The sequence below is a fragment of the Cetorhinus maximus genome, unplaced genomic scaffold (assembly GCF_964194155.1).
Source record: "Cetorhinus maximus unplaced genomic scaffold, sCetMax3.hap1.1 HAP1_SCAFFOLD_1095, whole genome shotgun sequence".
NCBI lineage: Eukaryota > Metazoa > Chordata > Chondrichthyes > Lamniformes > Cetorhinidae > Cetorhinus > Cetorhinus maximus.
The window spans coordinates 94,717-111,179 of record NW_027597037.1 but is presented as its reverse complement, the minus strand read 5'-3'; the positions used below and the strand labels follow the sequence as shown (position 1 = coordinate 111,179).

General features: G+C 50.1%; 1 long non-coding RNA gene across 1 annotated transcript; it reads right to left on the bottom strand.

The window, feature by feature from the left end:
• Nucleotides 1–7,097: 7,097 nt before the first annotated feature.
• LOC144675670 (uncharacterized) lies at nucleotides 7,098–14,809 on the bottom strand. The gene is made up of 4 exons (XR_013575121.1): nucleotides 14,558–14,809; nucleotides 11,118–11,186; nucleotides 8,924–9,026; nucleotides 7,098–7,894 (listed from the first exon to the last, which is right to left on the bottom strand). It is a non-coding gene; the product is annotated as an uncharacterized LOC144675670 (long non-coding RNA).
• Between the last annotated feature and the right edge of the window lie 1,654 nt (nucleotides 14,810–16,463).

Below are 16,463 nucleotides of genomic sequence, written 5' to 3'. Positions count from 1 at the left end.
CCCGGTGTCCTGGGGCCAATATTTACCCCTCAACCAACATCACTAAAAAAACATGATCTGGGTCATTATCACATTGATGTTTGTGGGAGCTTGCTGTCCGAAAATTGGCCGCCACGTTTCCTACATTACTACAGCGAACATACTTTTGGAAAAGTATTTAATTGGCTGTGAAAAGCTTCCTGGGAAGGTGAAGGCGCCAAAGAAATGCAAGTCTCTGTTTTGAAAGTTGCTGAAGTTGTCTCTGAAATACCGCCCTTTGCCCACCTGGTGGCGCCGCTGCTCAGTTTTAAATTTGGATCAGCAGCGCCATCTAATGGCTGAACTCCTTTAATACAGGAACAACAACAAAAAACAACTTGCATTTATATAGCGCCATTAATACTGCAAAAAAGTTCCCCTATGCACATCAGGGTTTTGTAAATGAGTCAAAAGTTGATCCAGAGCCACCTAAGCAGATACTAGGGGCTAAAAGCTTAGACAATGAAGTTTTTAAGGGGCATCTTAAAGGAAGGGAGATAGAGGATTAGGAAGGGAATTCCAGAGTTTAGGGCCTCAGGCAGCTGAAGGCACGGCCGCCAATGTTGGAGCGATGGAAATCGGGGGATGGTCAAGGGGCTGAAAGGAGCGCAGAGATTTTGGAGGGTTGTTGGGGCTGGAAGAGGTTACAGAGATAGGGAGCGTTACAGAAGCTGGAGGAAGTTACAGAGATAGAGAGGGTTATAAGGGTTGGAAGAGTTTACAGAGATAGGGAGGGTTATAGGGGGTTGGCAGAGGTTAAAGAGATAGGGAGGTTTGTATGGGCTGGAGGAGGTTAAAGGGATAGGGACAGTTGTAGGGGCTGGAGGAGGTTACAAAGATAGGGAGGGTTGCAGGGGCTGGAGGAGGTTATAGAGATAGGAAGGGTTATAGGGGTTGGAAGAGTTTACAGAGATAGGGAGAGTTATAGGGGGTTGGAAGAGGTTAAAGAGATAGGGAGGTTTGTAGGGCTGGAGGAGGTTAAAGGGATAGGGACAGTTGTAGGGGCTGCAGGAGGGTACAAGGATAGGGAGGGTTATACGGGGTTGGAAGAGGTGTACAGAGTTTCTCCAGTGCATCTTGTAGATGGTACATACTGCTGCAAATGTGCGTCGGTAGTGGAGAGAATGAATATTTGTAAAAGGGGTGCCATCAAGCGGGGCTGCTTTGTCCTGGATGGTGTTGAGCTTCTTGAGTGTTGTGCTAGCTGCACTCATCCAGGGCAAGTGGAGAGTTTCCATCAAAGACTCCTGACTTGTGCCTTGTAGATGGTGGACAGACTTTGGGGAGTCAGGAGGTGAGTTACTCACCGCAGGATTCCCAGCCCCTGGCCTGCTCTTGTAGCCACAGTGTTTATATGCTAGTCCAGTTCAGTTTCTGGGTGCAGAGAAGGCACCAATTTCTCCCCAATTCCAGGGTTGGAGGACTTGTGGAAAAATTGACCGGAGCCACCAAAGCAGAACAGCAAACTGGAGAAACAGCAGACTAAACATGGAGTTCAACAACTTCCAGTCATGAAAGTGCTTTTATTATTCTAGCTCATTTTTATTCATTGATTTATCCCCTTTTTTACCCCACTTGCTATCCTTCTCGCTTCCAATGTCCCCTCGCCCCACCCCAAAGGACCACCAGTCACTTCTTCCATGTTGTTCTTTCACCGACTGGAAACCCTCGTTCTGCTATTAACACATTCTCTTGTCGGAGGGTCAGTACTGAGTGGGCTCCACGCTGTCGGAGGGTCAGTACTGAGGGGGCTCCATGCTGTCGGAGGGTCAGTACTGAGGGGGCTCCATGCTGTCGGAGGGTCAGTACTGAGGGGGCTCCGCGCTGTCGGAGGGTCAGTACTGAGGGGGCTCCGCGCTGTCGGAGGGTCAGTACTGAGGGGGCTCCGCACTTTCGGGGGTCAGTACTGAGGGGGCTCCGCGCTGTCGGAGGGTCGACACTGAGGGGGCTCCGCGCTGTCGGAGGGTCAGTACTGAGGGGGCTCCGCGCTGTCGGAGGGTCGACACTGAGGGGGCTCCGCGCTGTCGGAGGGTCAGTACTGAGGGGGCTCCGCACTGTCGGAGGGTCAGTACTGAGGGGGCTCCGCGCTGTCGGAGGGTCGACACTGAGGGGGCTCCGCGCTGTCGGAGGGTCAGTACTGAGGGGGCTCCGCGCTGTCGGAGGGTCAGTACTGAGGGGGCTCCGCACTGTCGGAGGGTCAGTACTGAGGGGGCTCCGCGCTGTCGGAGGGTCGACACTGAGGGGGCTCCGCGCTGTCGGAGGATCAGTACTGAGGGGGCGCCGCGCTGTCGGAGGATCAGTACTGAGGGGGTTCCGCGCTGTCGGAGGGTCGACACTGAGGGGGCTCCGCGCTGTCGGAGGGTCAGTACTGAGTGGGCTCCGCGCTGTCGGAGGTTCGACACTGAGGGGGCTCCGTGCTGTCGGAGGGTCAGTACAGAGGGGGCTCCGCTCTGTTGGAGGGTCGACACTGAGGGGGCTCCGCGCTGTCGGAGGGTCAGTACTGAGGGGGCTCCGCGCTGTCGGAGGGTCAGTACTGAGGGGGCTCCGCGCTGTCGGAGGGTCAGTACCAAGGGCTCTCCGCGCTGTCGGAGGGTCAGTACTGACGGGTCTCCGCGCTGTGGGAGGGTCAGTACTGAGGGGGCTCCGCGCTGTCGGAGGGTCAGTACTGAGGGGGCTCCGCGCTGTCGGAGGGTCAGTACTGAGGGGGCTTGGCGCTGTCGGAGGGTCAGTACTGAGGGGGCTCCGCGCTGTCGGAGGGTCGACACTGAGGGGGCTCCACGCTGTCGGAGGGTCAGTACTGAGGGGGCTCCGCACTGTCGGAGGGTCAGTACTGAGGGGGCTCCGCGCTGTCGGAGGGTCAGTACTGAGGGGGCTCCGCGCTGTCGGAGGGTCAGTACTGAGGGGGCTCCGCGCTGTCGGAGGGTCAGTACTGAGGGGGCATTTCAAAATGCATTTTTTGTGATGGCCAATCATATTCCACTTTTCCAAACAGGTCATGAGGTGTTTCAATGGAATCAATATTACAGACATCTCAATATGGTCATTACAGAGAGTCTCCACTCCCCCTCTTCCCCACTCCCTCTCTTACCCAACTCCCTCTCTTCCCCCCCCACTCACTCTCTTCCCCCCACTCCCTCTCTTCCCCCACTCCCTCTCTTCCCCCCCACTCCCTCTCTTCCCCCACTCCCTCTCTTCCCCCACTCCCCCTCTTCCCCCACTCCCTCTCTTCCCCCCCCACTCACTCTCTTCCCCCCACTCCCTCTCTTCCCCCACTCCCTCTCTTCCCCCACTCCCTCTCTTTCGCCCCACTCCCTCTCTTCCCCCACTCCCTCTCTTCCCCCACTCCCTCTCTTCCCCCACTCCCTCTCTTCCCCCCCACTCCCTCTCTTCCCCCACTCCCTCTCTTCCCCCCACTCCCTCTCTTCCCCCACTCCCTCTCTTCCCCCACTCCCCCTCTTCCCCCACTCCCTCTCTTCCCCCCCCACTCACTCTCTTCCCCCCACTCCCTCTCTTCCCCCACTCCCTCTCTTCCCCCACTCCCTCTCTTTCGCCCCACTCCCTCTCTTCCCCCACTCCCTCTCTTCCCCCACTCCCTCTCTTCCCCCCCACTCCCTCTCTTCCCCCCACTCCCTCTCATCCCCCACTCCCACACTTCCCCCCCACTCCCTCTTCCCCCCCACTCCCTCTCTTCCCTCACTCCCCCTCTTCCCCCCAATCCCCCTCTTCCCCCACTCCCCCTCTTCCTCCACTCCCTCTCTTCCCCCACTCCCTCTCTTCCCCCAACTCCCTCTCTTCCCCCAACTCCCTCTCTCCCCCCCCACTCCCTCTCTCCCCCCCACTTCCTCTCTTCCCCCACTCCCTCTCTTCCCCCCAACACCCTCTCTTCCCTCACTCCCCCTCTTCCCCCAATCCCCCTCTTCCCCCACTCCCCCTCGTCCTCCCCCACACTCCCCCTCTTCCCCCACTCCCCCTCTTCCCCCACTCCCTCTCTTCCCCCACTCCCTCTCTTCCCCACTCCCCCTCTTCCCCCCACTCCCTCTCTTCCCCCACTCCCTCTCTTCCCCCACTCCCTCTCTCCCCCCCACTCCGTCTCTACCCCCCCACTCCCTCTCTCCCCCCAACTCCCTCTCTTCCTCTCTTCCCCCACTCCCCCTCTTCGCCCATTCCCCCTCCACATCCTCTCTTCCCCCACTCCCTCTCTTCCCCACTCCCTCTCTTCTCCCCACTCCCTCTCTTCCCCCACTCCCTCTCTTCCCCCACTCCCTCTCTCCCCCCCACTCCCTCTCTTCCCCCCTCTCCCTCTCTCCCCCCAACTCCCTCTCTTCCTCTCTTCCCCCACTCCCCCTCTTCGCCCATTCCCCCTCCACATCCTCTCTTCCCCCACTCCCTCTCTTCCCCACTCCCTCTCTTCCCCACTCCATCTCTTCCCCCCACTTCCTCTCTTCCCCACTCCCTCTCTTCCCCCCACTCCCTCTCTCCCCCCCATCTCCCTCTCTTCCCCCCCACTCCCTCTCTTCCCCCCCACTCCATCTCTTCCCCCCCATTCCCTCTCTCCCCCCCCAACTCCCTCTCTCCCCACCCCCAGCTCCTTCTCTTCCCCCCCCGCCATCTGTCCTTGCTTCCTCTCCCCACCCCATGACCCTGGTTCCTCTCCAACCAGCCCCCTACCTCCCGGTCCCTCTCCAAACCCGCTGCCCCCCATCAACACTGAGGGGGTGCCGCGCTGTCGGAGGGTCGGTGCCAAAGGAGATGCTGGCCTTCAGGTGAAATTTTAAACCAAGGTCCCCATCTGCCTCCTTAGTGCGTGTAAAAGATCCCACGGCCACTATTTGGAAGAAGAGCAGGGGGAAGGTCTCCCCGGTGTCCTGGGGCCAATATTTACCCCTCAACCAACATCACTAAAAAAACATGATCTGGATCATTATCACATTGATGTTTGTGGGAGCTTGCTGTCCGAAAATTGGCCACCACGTTTCCTACATTACTACAGCGAACATACTTTTGGAAAAGTATTTAATTGGCTGTGAAAAGCTTTAGCCATCCTGGGAAGGTGAAGGCGCCAGAGAAATGCAAGTCTCTGTTTTGAAAGTTGCTGAAGTTGTCTCTGCAATACCGCCCTTTGCCCACCTGGTGGCGCCGCTGCTCAGTTTTAAATTTGGATGAGCAGCGCCATCTAATGGCTGAACGCCTTTAATACAGGAACAACAACAAAAAACAACTTGCATTTATATAGCGCCATTAATACTGCAAAAAAGTGCCCCTATGCACATCAGGGGATTGTAAATGAGTCAAAAGTTGATCCAGAGCCATCTAAGCAGACACTAGGAATAAAAGCTTAGACAATGAAGATTTAAGGGGCATCTTAAAGGAAGGGAGATAGAGGATTATGAAGGGAATTCCAGAGCTCAGGGCACCAAGCAGCTTAAGGCACGGCCGCCAATGTTGGAGCGATGGGAATCGGGGGATGCTCAAGGGGCTGAAAGGAGCGCAGAGATTTTGGAGGGTTGTTGGGGCTGGAAGAGGTTACAGAGATAGGGAAGGTTACAGAAGCTGGAGGAAGTTACAGAGATAGGGAGGGTTATAGGGGGTTAGAAGAGGTTACAGAGATAGGGACAGTTGTAGGGGCTGGAGGAGGTTACAGAGATAGGAAGGGTTGCAGGGGCTGGAGGAGGTTATAGAGATAGGAAGGGTTATAGGGGTTGGAAGAGTTTACAGAGATAGGGAGGGTCATAGGGGGTCGGAAGAGGTTAAAGAGATAGGGAGGTTTGTAGGGCTGGAGGAGGTTAAAGGGATAGGGACAGTTGTAGGGGCTGGAGGAGGTTACAAGGATAGGGAGGGTTATACGGGGTTGGAAGAGGTTACAGAGATAGGGAGGTTTGTAGGGCTGGAGGAGGTTAAAGGGATAGGGACAGTCGTAGGGGCTGGAGGAGGTTACAAGGATAGGGAGGGTTATACAGAGTTTCTCCAGTGCATCTTGTAGATGGTACATACTGCTGCAAATGTGTGTCGGTGGTGGAGAGAGTGAATATTTGTAAAAGGGGTGCCATCAAGCGGGCTGCTTTGTCCTGGATGGTGTCAAGCTTCTTGAGTGTTGTGGGAGCTACACTCATCCAGGGCAAGTAGAGAGTTTCCATCAGAGACTCCTGACTTGTGCCTTGTAGATGGTGGACAGACTTTGGGGAGTCAGGAGGTGAGTTACTCGCCGCAGGATTCCCAGCCCCTGGCCTGCTCTTGTAGCCACAGCGTTTATATGGCTAGTCCAGTTCAGTTTCTGGGTGGAGAGAAGGCACCAATCTCTCCCCGATTCTAGGCGTGGAGGTCCTGTGGAAGAATTGACCAGAGCCACCAAAGGAGAGCAGCTGGTGACACAGGATGTTCATCCAGGGAGAGTCCCGAATCTCATAATCCCACCCCCGCACCCACCAAGCCAAAGCCACCAACTGCAGCTGCATTGGGAAACTCTCCAAGATCATGTTCTACACTGATGACAGTAAAGATCATGGAAGGCAGGGAACTTTTGTATAAACTTAATAGTGTCCAAAATATAATTGTAAGTACCAATACATTATTGAACTTATTCAGTGTAATAAATAAATGTCCCTAAAATACCAAATTGATCAAGTCCTTTTCCTGATCTCCTGTTGATTTGGACATTCTGAAATTATCATCTCAGACTCACTGATAACAAGTTTGTGACAAGGACTCATGGTCAGTGGGAAGTGATTCTGATTTCAATCCTGAACTATGATCTCCACAAGGAAGCACTGAACGGTCTCCTTATTTAAGAAAGGATGTAAATGCGTTGGAAGCAGTTCAGAGAAGGTTTACCAGACCAATACCTGGAATGGGTGGGTTGGACAGACTCGAAGAGTAAGATCCTGAGGGGTCTTGACAGGGTGGATGTGGAGAGGATGTTTCCTCTTGTGGGAGAATCTAGAACTTGGGGCTCATGCTTTAAAAATAAGAGGTTGCCCATTTAAGACAGAAATGAGAAATTTCTCTCTGAGGGTTGTCTGGAGGATCAGAATCTCCTCCAACTGGGAAACATACGAAATTAAAAATCCAGACCCACAGACCTGTTTTGACTTCATTTTGAAGATATAAAATACAAAATTTTTATTTGGAACAATATACTTTCATAAAATATTTGAAAAAACATTACAAGGCATTTCGAAATGGCCATCACAAAAAATGCAATCATATTCCACTTTTCCACACAGGTCATGAGGTGTTTCAATGGAATCAATATTACAGACATTTCAATATGGTCATTACCGAGAGTCAGACAGTGCAAAGCTATTCACTTTATCGACATACATCATGTTAACACTCTGAGGTGCTTCAATACAATGATGATATATTTAGTATTCACTGTACACTTTCCGTCTGAATCGTACAGCCCGAGGGGTCTATACAATTCCCAGCCCCTCGGTGCACTGTAGCTGAAAGGTCTTAGACAGCGACCTTTCCCCATTGCGCCTTTGTGGCGGCTGCCCCCAAGCTCTAATACATCTCTCAGCACGTAGTCCACGGTGCCTCATTGTGGGTGGGGGGAGAGAGAGTGATGGGGGGAGGGCTGGCACCCGCAGGGCAGTGGTGGTGTTGGGGGGGGAGCCTCCACAGCGCAGAGGGTTATACGTTCATATGTAACAATCATCCATTCTGGACTGATTTTCCCCTCCCTGACACAGGCTCAGTGCTGGGGAAACTCAGTCGGTGCTGGACAGTCCCGTTCCCCAGAAGGTTTTGTTCTCCAGCCGCTCCATCCTGATGCTCAGGTGCTGTTGTCACAAGGCCCCGTGTTTCATCTGGACAGGTCACCCCTGTCAAAGGGACATCCTTAGATGCTTCATTTCGATTGTTCGACTGTCGATTCCTAGGAGAGAAAAACCAGCAGAGTTCAGGTGACATTAAAAGAATCCAACACTTTGGACAAGTGTGGAAAGGAGCCGTTCAGGAGCACAGACCGATTAAATTACACTCAACAACCTGGGTACCAATAGCAGCTGGAAAATGGGTCACAGGAGCTGTACGGTGATGGAGCACAGAGTGTAGAGGAGAGGAGGCTCATAGGGGAGGCAATGGGCAAGAGCTGGACACTCCACAGGAGCTGTGCTGACCGAGGCACCAGACAAATAGAAAAATGCCAGCTCACCTCAATATTTTAGAAGAAGAAGAATTGATGAGGATCTCGGTTAACACTGAGCTGAAGATGATGGGGATCAGATCAGACACGAGGAGGTTGGGAGTGTCCGGGCTCTCCAGACTGATCCTGAAGGATTGAGAGGAGCCACAGATGGACAGGATATTCCTTGATGTGCTCAAGCCCAATCCAGCAGTGACCAAACAGGTTAACAGACACAGAAATATCGTGATGGAGAGTCAGAGGACAGAGTTAGAGAGTCTGTAATAATCTCCCCTCCCCACCGCTGGGTGGGCGAGAGGTGGGCAGGGAGATGGGGATGTTGAAGGAGACAAGGAAATCCAAGATGGCTGCCCCAGTGATGGAAACCACTGATGGCCGGGTCACAGGGTGCTGAGATTGAGCAAGAACTTGCATTTATATAGCAGCCTTATTGTCCAAAGGTGCCTAACAGGGGAAAGCGTGAGCCACATAAGGAGATATTAGGACAGGTGACCAAAGTCTTGATCAAAAGGTGGTCGGTTTTAAAGAGTGCCTGAAAAGGAGAGGTTTAGGGAGGGAATTCCAGAGCTTAGGGCCCAGGCAGCTGACATCACGACGGCCAATGGTGCAGTGATGGAAATCAGGGGATGGTCAAGAGGCCAGAGAGATGAGCACAGGCAGCTCAAAGTGTATCGCTGTACACAACCTTTCCACAACACTAAATGTAATAAAACTAAACTGGAATTAACAATGGGAGCCGTGGAACATTCTAGAACTCACCATCTTTGCCGTGTTTGGAATATGAAAACCACAATTACAGCAACAAGAAGAACAGGAATTCCGATTCCCAATCCCACTCTTGCTCCAGTAGAGAGTCCAGAATCTATGGACAGAATGAAGACATTAACAGACTGGGAGACACTAACAAAACTAACAGCAGAGACCTTCAGCACCTAGTGTTTCAGAATCAACCCCAGTACAAACAGATCCCTGGTTAATTCTAGTCTAATTCTAGTGTGAAACAAACTGCAGAAATGTTCAAAGGCTCTATTGGGCTTTGGGGAAACACATCCTGGGGGGAACGGGATTTGGGTCAAACTGATCGGGAAGGATCAGGAACAGGTCGGCAGAGTGAAAAATCCAACAGGATTGCATTAACTGTGGGGGGTAGAATGGAAGTTTTCCAGAGTTACCCTGAGCAGGATCATTCCCAGCAGCCTACATCCCCCTGTGGAGAGAATCCCCCCAGGATCCTGGGTCTACTGGGATACACTTTCAAGGCAAGTGCACTGGGTCTTGTAAAGGCTGCCTGAGAGGTGCGATGGGCCCCACCTCCCCAACATCTGGAGATGGATAGAGCTCCTTGCTGGAGAGTGAGTGCAGCTTGATAGCTCCATTAACTCCTTCCATCACCCAGTTTGACAGCTCTGTTCTTCAGGGCTCAGTCTGCTCAGTCAGTGGTGCTATTACTGACCCAGCCTTAATGATGGACATTGAAGACCTCACTCAGTACATTCTGTGTCCTCGCTACCCTCAGTGCTTCCTCCAAGTGGCATTCAACATGCAGGAGTACTGATTCATCAGCTGAGGGGGGGCAGCTTGATAACTCTGTTAACTCCTTCCATCAGTGAGTATGACTATATCACCCAGCTCTCCCAGCATTACCACTAGTCCCCAGATGTTAGTGAGGGGATATTGCAGAGTCCACTGGGCTGGGTGGGTCTTGGTTGTTTCCTGATTCCATAACTGGGTCACATCCAGTGATCTGTTCAATTTTAGTCTCTTTTTTTCTCATGGTTTGATTCTGATTGAAGTGGCCGAGCAAGTCAGAGGACAGTTAAAAGTCAACCAGGTTATTGTGGAACTGGAGTCACATAGAGACCAGACTGGGTAAGGACGGCAGGTTTCCTTCCCTAAAGGGACATTCGTCAACCAGTTGGGGTTTTGCAACAATCCAACAGCTTCAGGGTCACTTTTATTGGAACCAACTTTATATTTCCAGATTTTTATTTAATAAACTGAATTTAAATTCTGGAAGTGCCATGGAGGGATTTGAACTCTCATCCTCTGGATTGTTAGTCCAGGTCTCTGTATTACTAGTCTAGTAACATAACCACTGAACGACCGAACCCATACAGAGATTAAATACAGAATGCCTGAAACAGAAACCTCTCACCTCTTAGAGAGATGACCAAGATCAGTTTGCTCCCAATAATAGCCCACACTCGTGTTCCTGTAAATCTGACACTGATACTGGTTCATGTCAGACTTCCTGAGGTCATAGATCAGAACCAACCAGCTGCCCTGTTCCAGTTGATCTTTGAACAGTTTTGTTCTGTTTCTGAACCATGGGTCTTGTCCAGTCAAATCGTCATTCCCACCGATGAACTTGTGTAAATGTTCATGCTGAGATGTCCCCCAAATTACCAGTAAATCTGAGACTGGGACATTGCGTTTGTAGGTACAGGGCAGCACAAGCTGCTCCCCAAGGAGCCCAGAAACTGGCACAGGCGAGTCACCAGGGAAAGATTGTAAGTATTTATCCACAGATATAACCTCCCTGCTGGTACATTACATCCCAAGCTTCACATGGTTATACTGCGATGCTTGATTTACAAGAAGCACTGACCAGTAAATCACTGCTTTCATTTCTGTGGGAAGGTTAAAGCTCAGGCATTAAGGGCCTTCAACTAAACCCAGCTTGTGCTGGAGATTTGGGATCATGTACATCCACCAGAGAAGGCAAATGGCAACCTGGGTTTCTCAGCCCATAAAAAAGATGGCCCCTCAGGGAGAAGCCAGAGGGAGTGGCACCGCCCCATCTGGCACTACCCTAGGAGGTGTTGTGCTCAATTTTCCCCATGTCTATTGGAGGGGGATTTGGCCCCATGACCACCTGACTCAGGTGAGTGTTGAAGCCACTGAACCACAGCTGACCCCTCATCTAACATTATAAAATTTCACACGGTATTACCTTCGGTTGTGTTGTGTTGGTTATGATGATCAACTGCAGGAGTTACACTTGGGTCTGGGGTTCGACAAACTGGAATAGAAAACATTACAGCTCAAATGCGAATTAGATCCACTATTTAACTTAAGCATCTCCCCCCATTCAGCTAATCTACTGCTGAAGCCCTCATGTCTGCGTTTATTACTTCCAGACTCAACTATTCCAATGTTCTCCTGGGCAGTGTCCCACATTCCACCCTCTAATCTCCAGCCCATCCAAAACTCTGCTGCCGTCATATCCTAACACCCACACCAAGTCCCTTTCACACATCACCCCCATGTTGCTCACTGACATACATTAGCCTCCGGTCCAGTAATGCCTCAATTTTAATATTCTCATCCTTGCTTACTAATCCTTTCATTGCCTCCCTATCTCTGTAACCTCTTGTCCCTCCGACCATCCTTATCTCTAACTTTCTCCAACCCCTCAAATCCTCCCCATCTCTCCACTGTCTTCCAGCCCCTCCCTGTCATTGTAACCTGCAACCTTCACTACAACCCTCTGAGATCTCTGCGCTCCTCCAATTCAAGCCCCTGGAGCATCCCCCGTTTTCCATCGCTCCACTAATGGCGGCCGTGCCTTCAGCTGCCTGGGCGCTAAGCTCTGGGACTCCCTCTCTAAACCTCTTCGACACTGTCTGTCCTTGTTGAAGATGAGCCTTAAAACCGACCTCTGACTGAGCTTTTGGTCACCTGTTCCTAATGTGGCTCAGGGCCAAATCTGGTTTTATGAAGCTCCAAAGTTGAGATTTAACAAGGCTAAAAATGCTCTTTCAATTAAAGTTTTTGAAAGTTGGATAAACACCTGAATGGGGAAAGAAATCTGCAGAACTGTGGGAAAAGAGAAGGGGACTGGGATTAATTGAGTAGCTCTTCCTCAGAGGCAGCACGATGGGCTGAATGAACTCCTATGTTGCACGATTTTCAGTCACCACTCACACTGTAGATCTAAAGGCAATCATCCATTTATTTACTCAAATAGTGAGCGTGGGTAACATCACACTAAAGGGCAGCTGGAACACCAGCTCTGGTTGGATGTCCTCCTCCAGGTCTGATCACATGACCACGTTAGAGACATAGCTGCAGGATGACAGATTGGGACCTGAATATTAAAGGGCTCATGAAATTTAAGATGGACAGGAAGCTAGGAAAAGGTGGAGGGGTGGCTCTGTTAATTAATTGCAGTAATAGGTCATCCCTCACTATTGTGCTAAATTCAGGAAACCAGGATGCAGAAACGGTATGGGTCGAGATGAGAAATGATAAAGGCAAGAAGTCATTTGTGGGAGTGGTGTACAGGCTCCCTAACAGTGACCACACAGTAGGATGGAATTTAAAGGAGGAAATAATGGGAGCTTGTCAGAAAGGCACATGGGGACATTTTAATCCACATATAGACTGGAAAGAAAATCAGATGGGCAAAGGTAGCCTAGATGAGGAGTTCATAGAACGTTTTTGGGATAGTTTCTGAGAACAGCATGTTCCGGAGCCAACCACAGAGCAGGCTATATTAGACCTGGTATTGTGCAACAAGATAGGATAAATTGATATCCTCATAGTGAAGACACCCTTAGGTGGCAGTGATCATAATATGATTGAAGTTTACATTCAGTTTGAGGGAGAGAAGAGTGGGTCCAAGGCTAGTATTTTAAACTTAAATACGGGCAGTTATTTGGGAATGAAAACAGAGCTAGTTAAAGTGAACTGGAAAATAAGGCTAAGGGATAGGTCAGTAGAGATGCAGTGGCACATATTTGAAGGGACATTTCAGAATACACAAAATAAATACATTCCAATGAGAAAGAAAAATTCCGAGGGGAGGACACACCACACATGGTTAACTAAAAGAGTTAAAGACAGTATCAAACTTCAAGAAAAATCATAATTGCGCAAAGATGGGTGGCAGCTCAGAAGATTGGGCAGAATATAGAGAACAAAGAATGACAAACAGGTTAATAAGGAAGGAAAAATTAGAGTCTGAGAGAAAGCTAGTTAGAAATATGAATACAGATAGCCAGAGTTCCTATAGATACCTAAATAAGAAAAGAATTAACAGAGTGAGCATTGGTCCTATAGAAAACGAGTCTGGGGAATTAATAATGGGAAGTAAGGAGATGGCAGATGAATTGAACAGATTTTGTATCAGTCTTCACTACGGGGGATACAAGTAACATCCCAGAAATAGCTGTAAATCAGGAAAAGGGAGAGAGGAACTCAGGAAAATTACAATCACCAATGAAACGGTAGTGAAAAAATTGTTAAGAGTTGTGGGCTGACAAATCCTTGGGGCCTGATGGAATTAATCCAGGCTGTGGCCCTTTAGTTCAAGCTGGTTTATTTTTCAAGATAACTCCTCAATGCAACCACACAGTGTTCCAGCCGTATCTTTCTATTCTATTTAGATGGGATAATCAATGGCCATCACCTGTTTAACTAGCAATTGTTTTTATCAAGGTGATTGCCACATTAATAAATGGGTGGGATGAAACAAGTGGTGTGCCACAGGGATTAGTGCTGGGGCCTCAACTTTCCACAATTTATATAAATGACTTGGATGAAGAGACAGGAGGTATGGCTGCTAAATTTGCTGATGAAGTAAGTTGTGAAGGGGACATAGATAGCTTAAGTGATTGAGCAAAGATCTGGCAAATGGAGTATAATGTGGGCAAATGTGAACTGTCCATTTTGGCTGGAAAAATGAAAAAGCATATTATCTAAGTAGTGAGAGATTGCAGAGCTTAGATGGAGGGATCTGAGTGTCCTAGTGCATGAATCACAAAAGGCTAGTATGCAGGTACAGCAAGTAATTAGGAAAGCGAAGACAATGTGAGGTGAACTGAATATAATAGGGAGGTTATGCTCCAGTTTAAGGAAGGATGTAAATGTGTTGGAAGCAGTTCAGAGAAGGTTTACCAGACTAATACCTGGAATGTATTGGTTGTCTTATGAGGAAAAGCTGGACACATTAGGCATGTATCTGCTGGATTTTAGACTGAGACACAACTTGACTGAAACATATATGATCCTATGGTTCAACGTCCTGTCCAAAAGACAGCACGTCCCTGTCCCTGAACAATGAGGTTCAAAACCCACACCACAGACCTGAGCTCAAAAAAATGCTGACATTCCCACTGCGGCACTGAGGGAGTGCTGCACTATTGGAAGTTCTGTCTTTTAGTCGAGACATTAAACTGAGGGTCCCTTTTGCCCTCTCCCATGGATGTAAGTGATCCTACAGCCAGTACTGGAAGTGGAATAGGTGACTTCCTCCTGGTTTATTTGGCCATCAACCAACATCCCTAGCAGAGCTGTAGATTACCAGGAAAGATGCAATATAAACACAGGTCTGTCTTTAATGTTGGAATCATCTTGAAGTGATGGGAGAAAACTGAAACTGGAACTTACCTGTCTGAGATACATTGAACTGCTGGTTGGGGGTCTCTCCTCGTGTCGCTATGATTCAGAACATGTTTCACTGTCTGTGTGGCCTCATGAAACAAGACTTAATGGCACCCACACTTCAAGATAAACTGGAACATCCTCATTGTTGTGATTGAGTTTACTTCAGTAGCAAAAACACATTCATGACTCCATTTAGTTGCTGTTGGTCTTGGTTCAGTGTCCGAGACGCACTGAACATCCTCATGACTGTGGCTTTTTCACCAGCTGCTATGTCGCTCTGTCAATCAGCGTTAACCCCGCCCAGCACAATTCAGGATCCAATCAGCTGCTACGTCGCCCGGTCAATCAGCGTTAACCCCGCCCAACACATCAGGATCCAATCAGCTGCTACGCAGCCCTGTCAATCAGCGCTCAACCCGCCCAACACAAACCAGATCCAATCAGCTGCCGGGACGCCCTGTCAATCAGAATCTCCACCTTTGCTGCGGCCATTTTCTCTCGATGTCGTTTTTTTGCTGATCCTGTTCCCGCTCCAAACCTGACAGTTTAATCCGGTATCAGCAGGAGGAACCGCCCGGTCCCCGCTCCCACTCCCGGTCCCCGCTCCCACTCCCGGTCACCGCTCCCACTCCCGGTCCCCGCTCCGGTTTACACTGAGGGACCCGCAGCTCCTTTTCCATCCATTTCCCCCCCCCGGATAAAGAGTTAAATCCCGGTGAAGATAAAGGAAAGTTTCCCCCCGGATCCCCCTCCCTCCCCCCGGGTGTGAGACACTGACAGGACCTGCAGCTCCTTTCCATCCATTCCCCGAGAGAGGGATCCGCTCAGAGCCGGGGACAGGGGGACAACAGGAGAGACACATCCACCGGGCCGAATGGGAAAGAGGCGGGGCCTGTGTCCGGCTCCATTCAGACAGGGGGGGAGGTATCATTCCCAGACTCAACTCCCTCTCCCCCCGCGGCTAAAGTGAACAGTTTCCCGGGAGCCGGCGCCGGGATTCTAGATTCAATCCAATCACCACAGGATAAAAGCAGCTTTTACCCCGGCTTTTCCTGACAGAGGCTGGGTCATTATTCATCACTCCCCCCCCTAACTTACTGTGACAATGGGACAGTCCAGGCTGCTGTTGACGTCACATGGTGGTTCTAGCTCCAGTGGGCTGGAACCTCCCTCGGTTTCTTGGCACGAACAACAGCAAATGAATTAACCAATCACAGCAAAAGAGGCGGTTCAGTCTTCATTCCATTCTGATTGGGGATTGGACACTGGGTTTATACATCGGCCAATAGCAAGTGCATAAAAGACAAAGACTCAGTGACTTTCTCAATTGAGACAACGTAAAACTACAGAGCGTTCAGTCCCTCCCTTTAACCACTTAACTCGTTTGTTTCATTCTCTCTTTCTGGGCGCACCCGCTCCACTGAATAAACCAGTAAAAACACCCGCTGCAGTGAGAAAACCGCAGCAAAGACTGAAATATCCGAGCAGCCAGAGATATGTGGCTTTCAGCTAAATTATATACCAAATAAACAATCCCACAGTGACTCGGGACTGAAAACCCCCTCCTGTAGCAACCAAGAGCGGGTGGATAAATCACAAACAGATAAAAACAGAGAGTTCAGTCAGATAAACCCACAGTCTGGTTCCTGTATTAAAGGGGTTCAGTCAGATAAACCCAGACTCTGGTTCCTGTATTAAAGGGGTTCAGACAGATAAACCCAGAGTCTGGTTCCTGTATTAAAGGGGTTCAGTGAACAAGTTCAGCCAGGTGGAGAAGGATGGAGATTGGAGGAGAAACTGGCAGCCAAAGAGAATATGTGTTTTGGGGGGCTGCAATGTAACTACATTTATATTAAAAGAGAATTTTTCCTTAAAAGGTGTCTGCAATTCAGTTGTCTGGGTCCCAAGG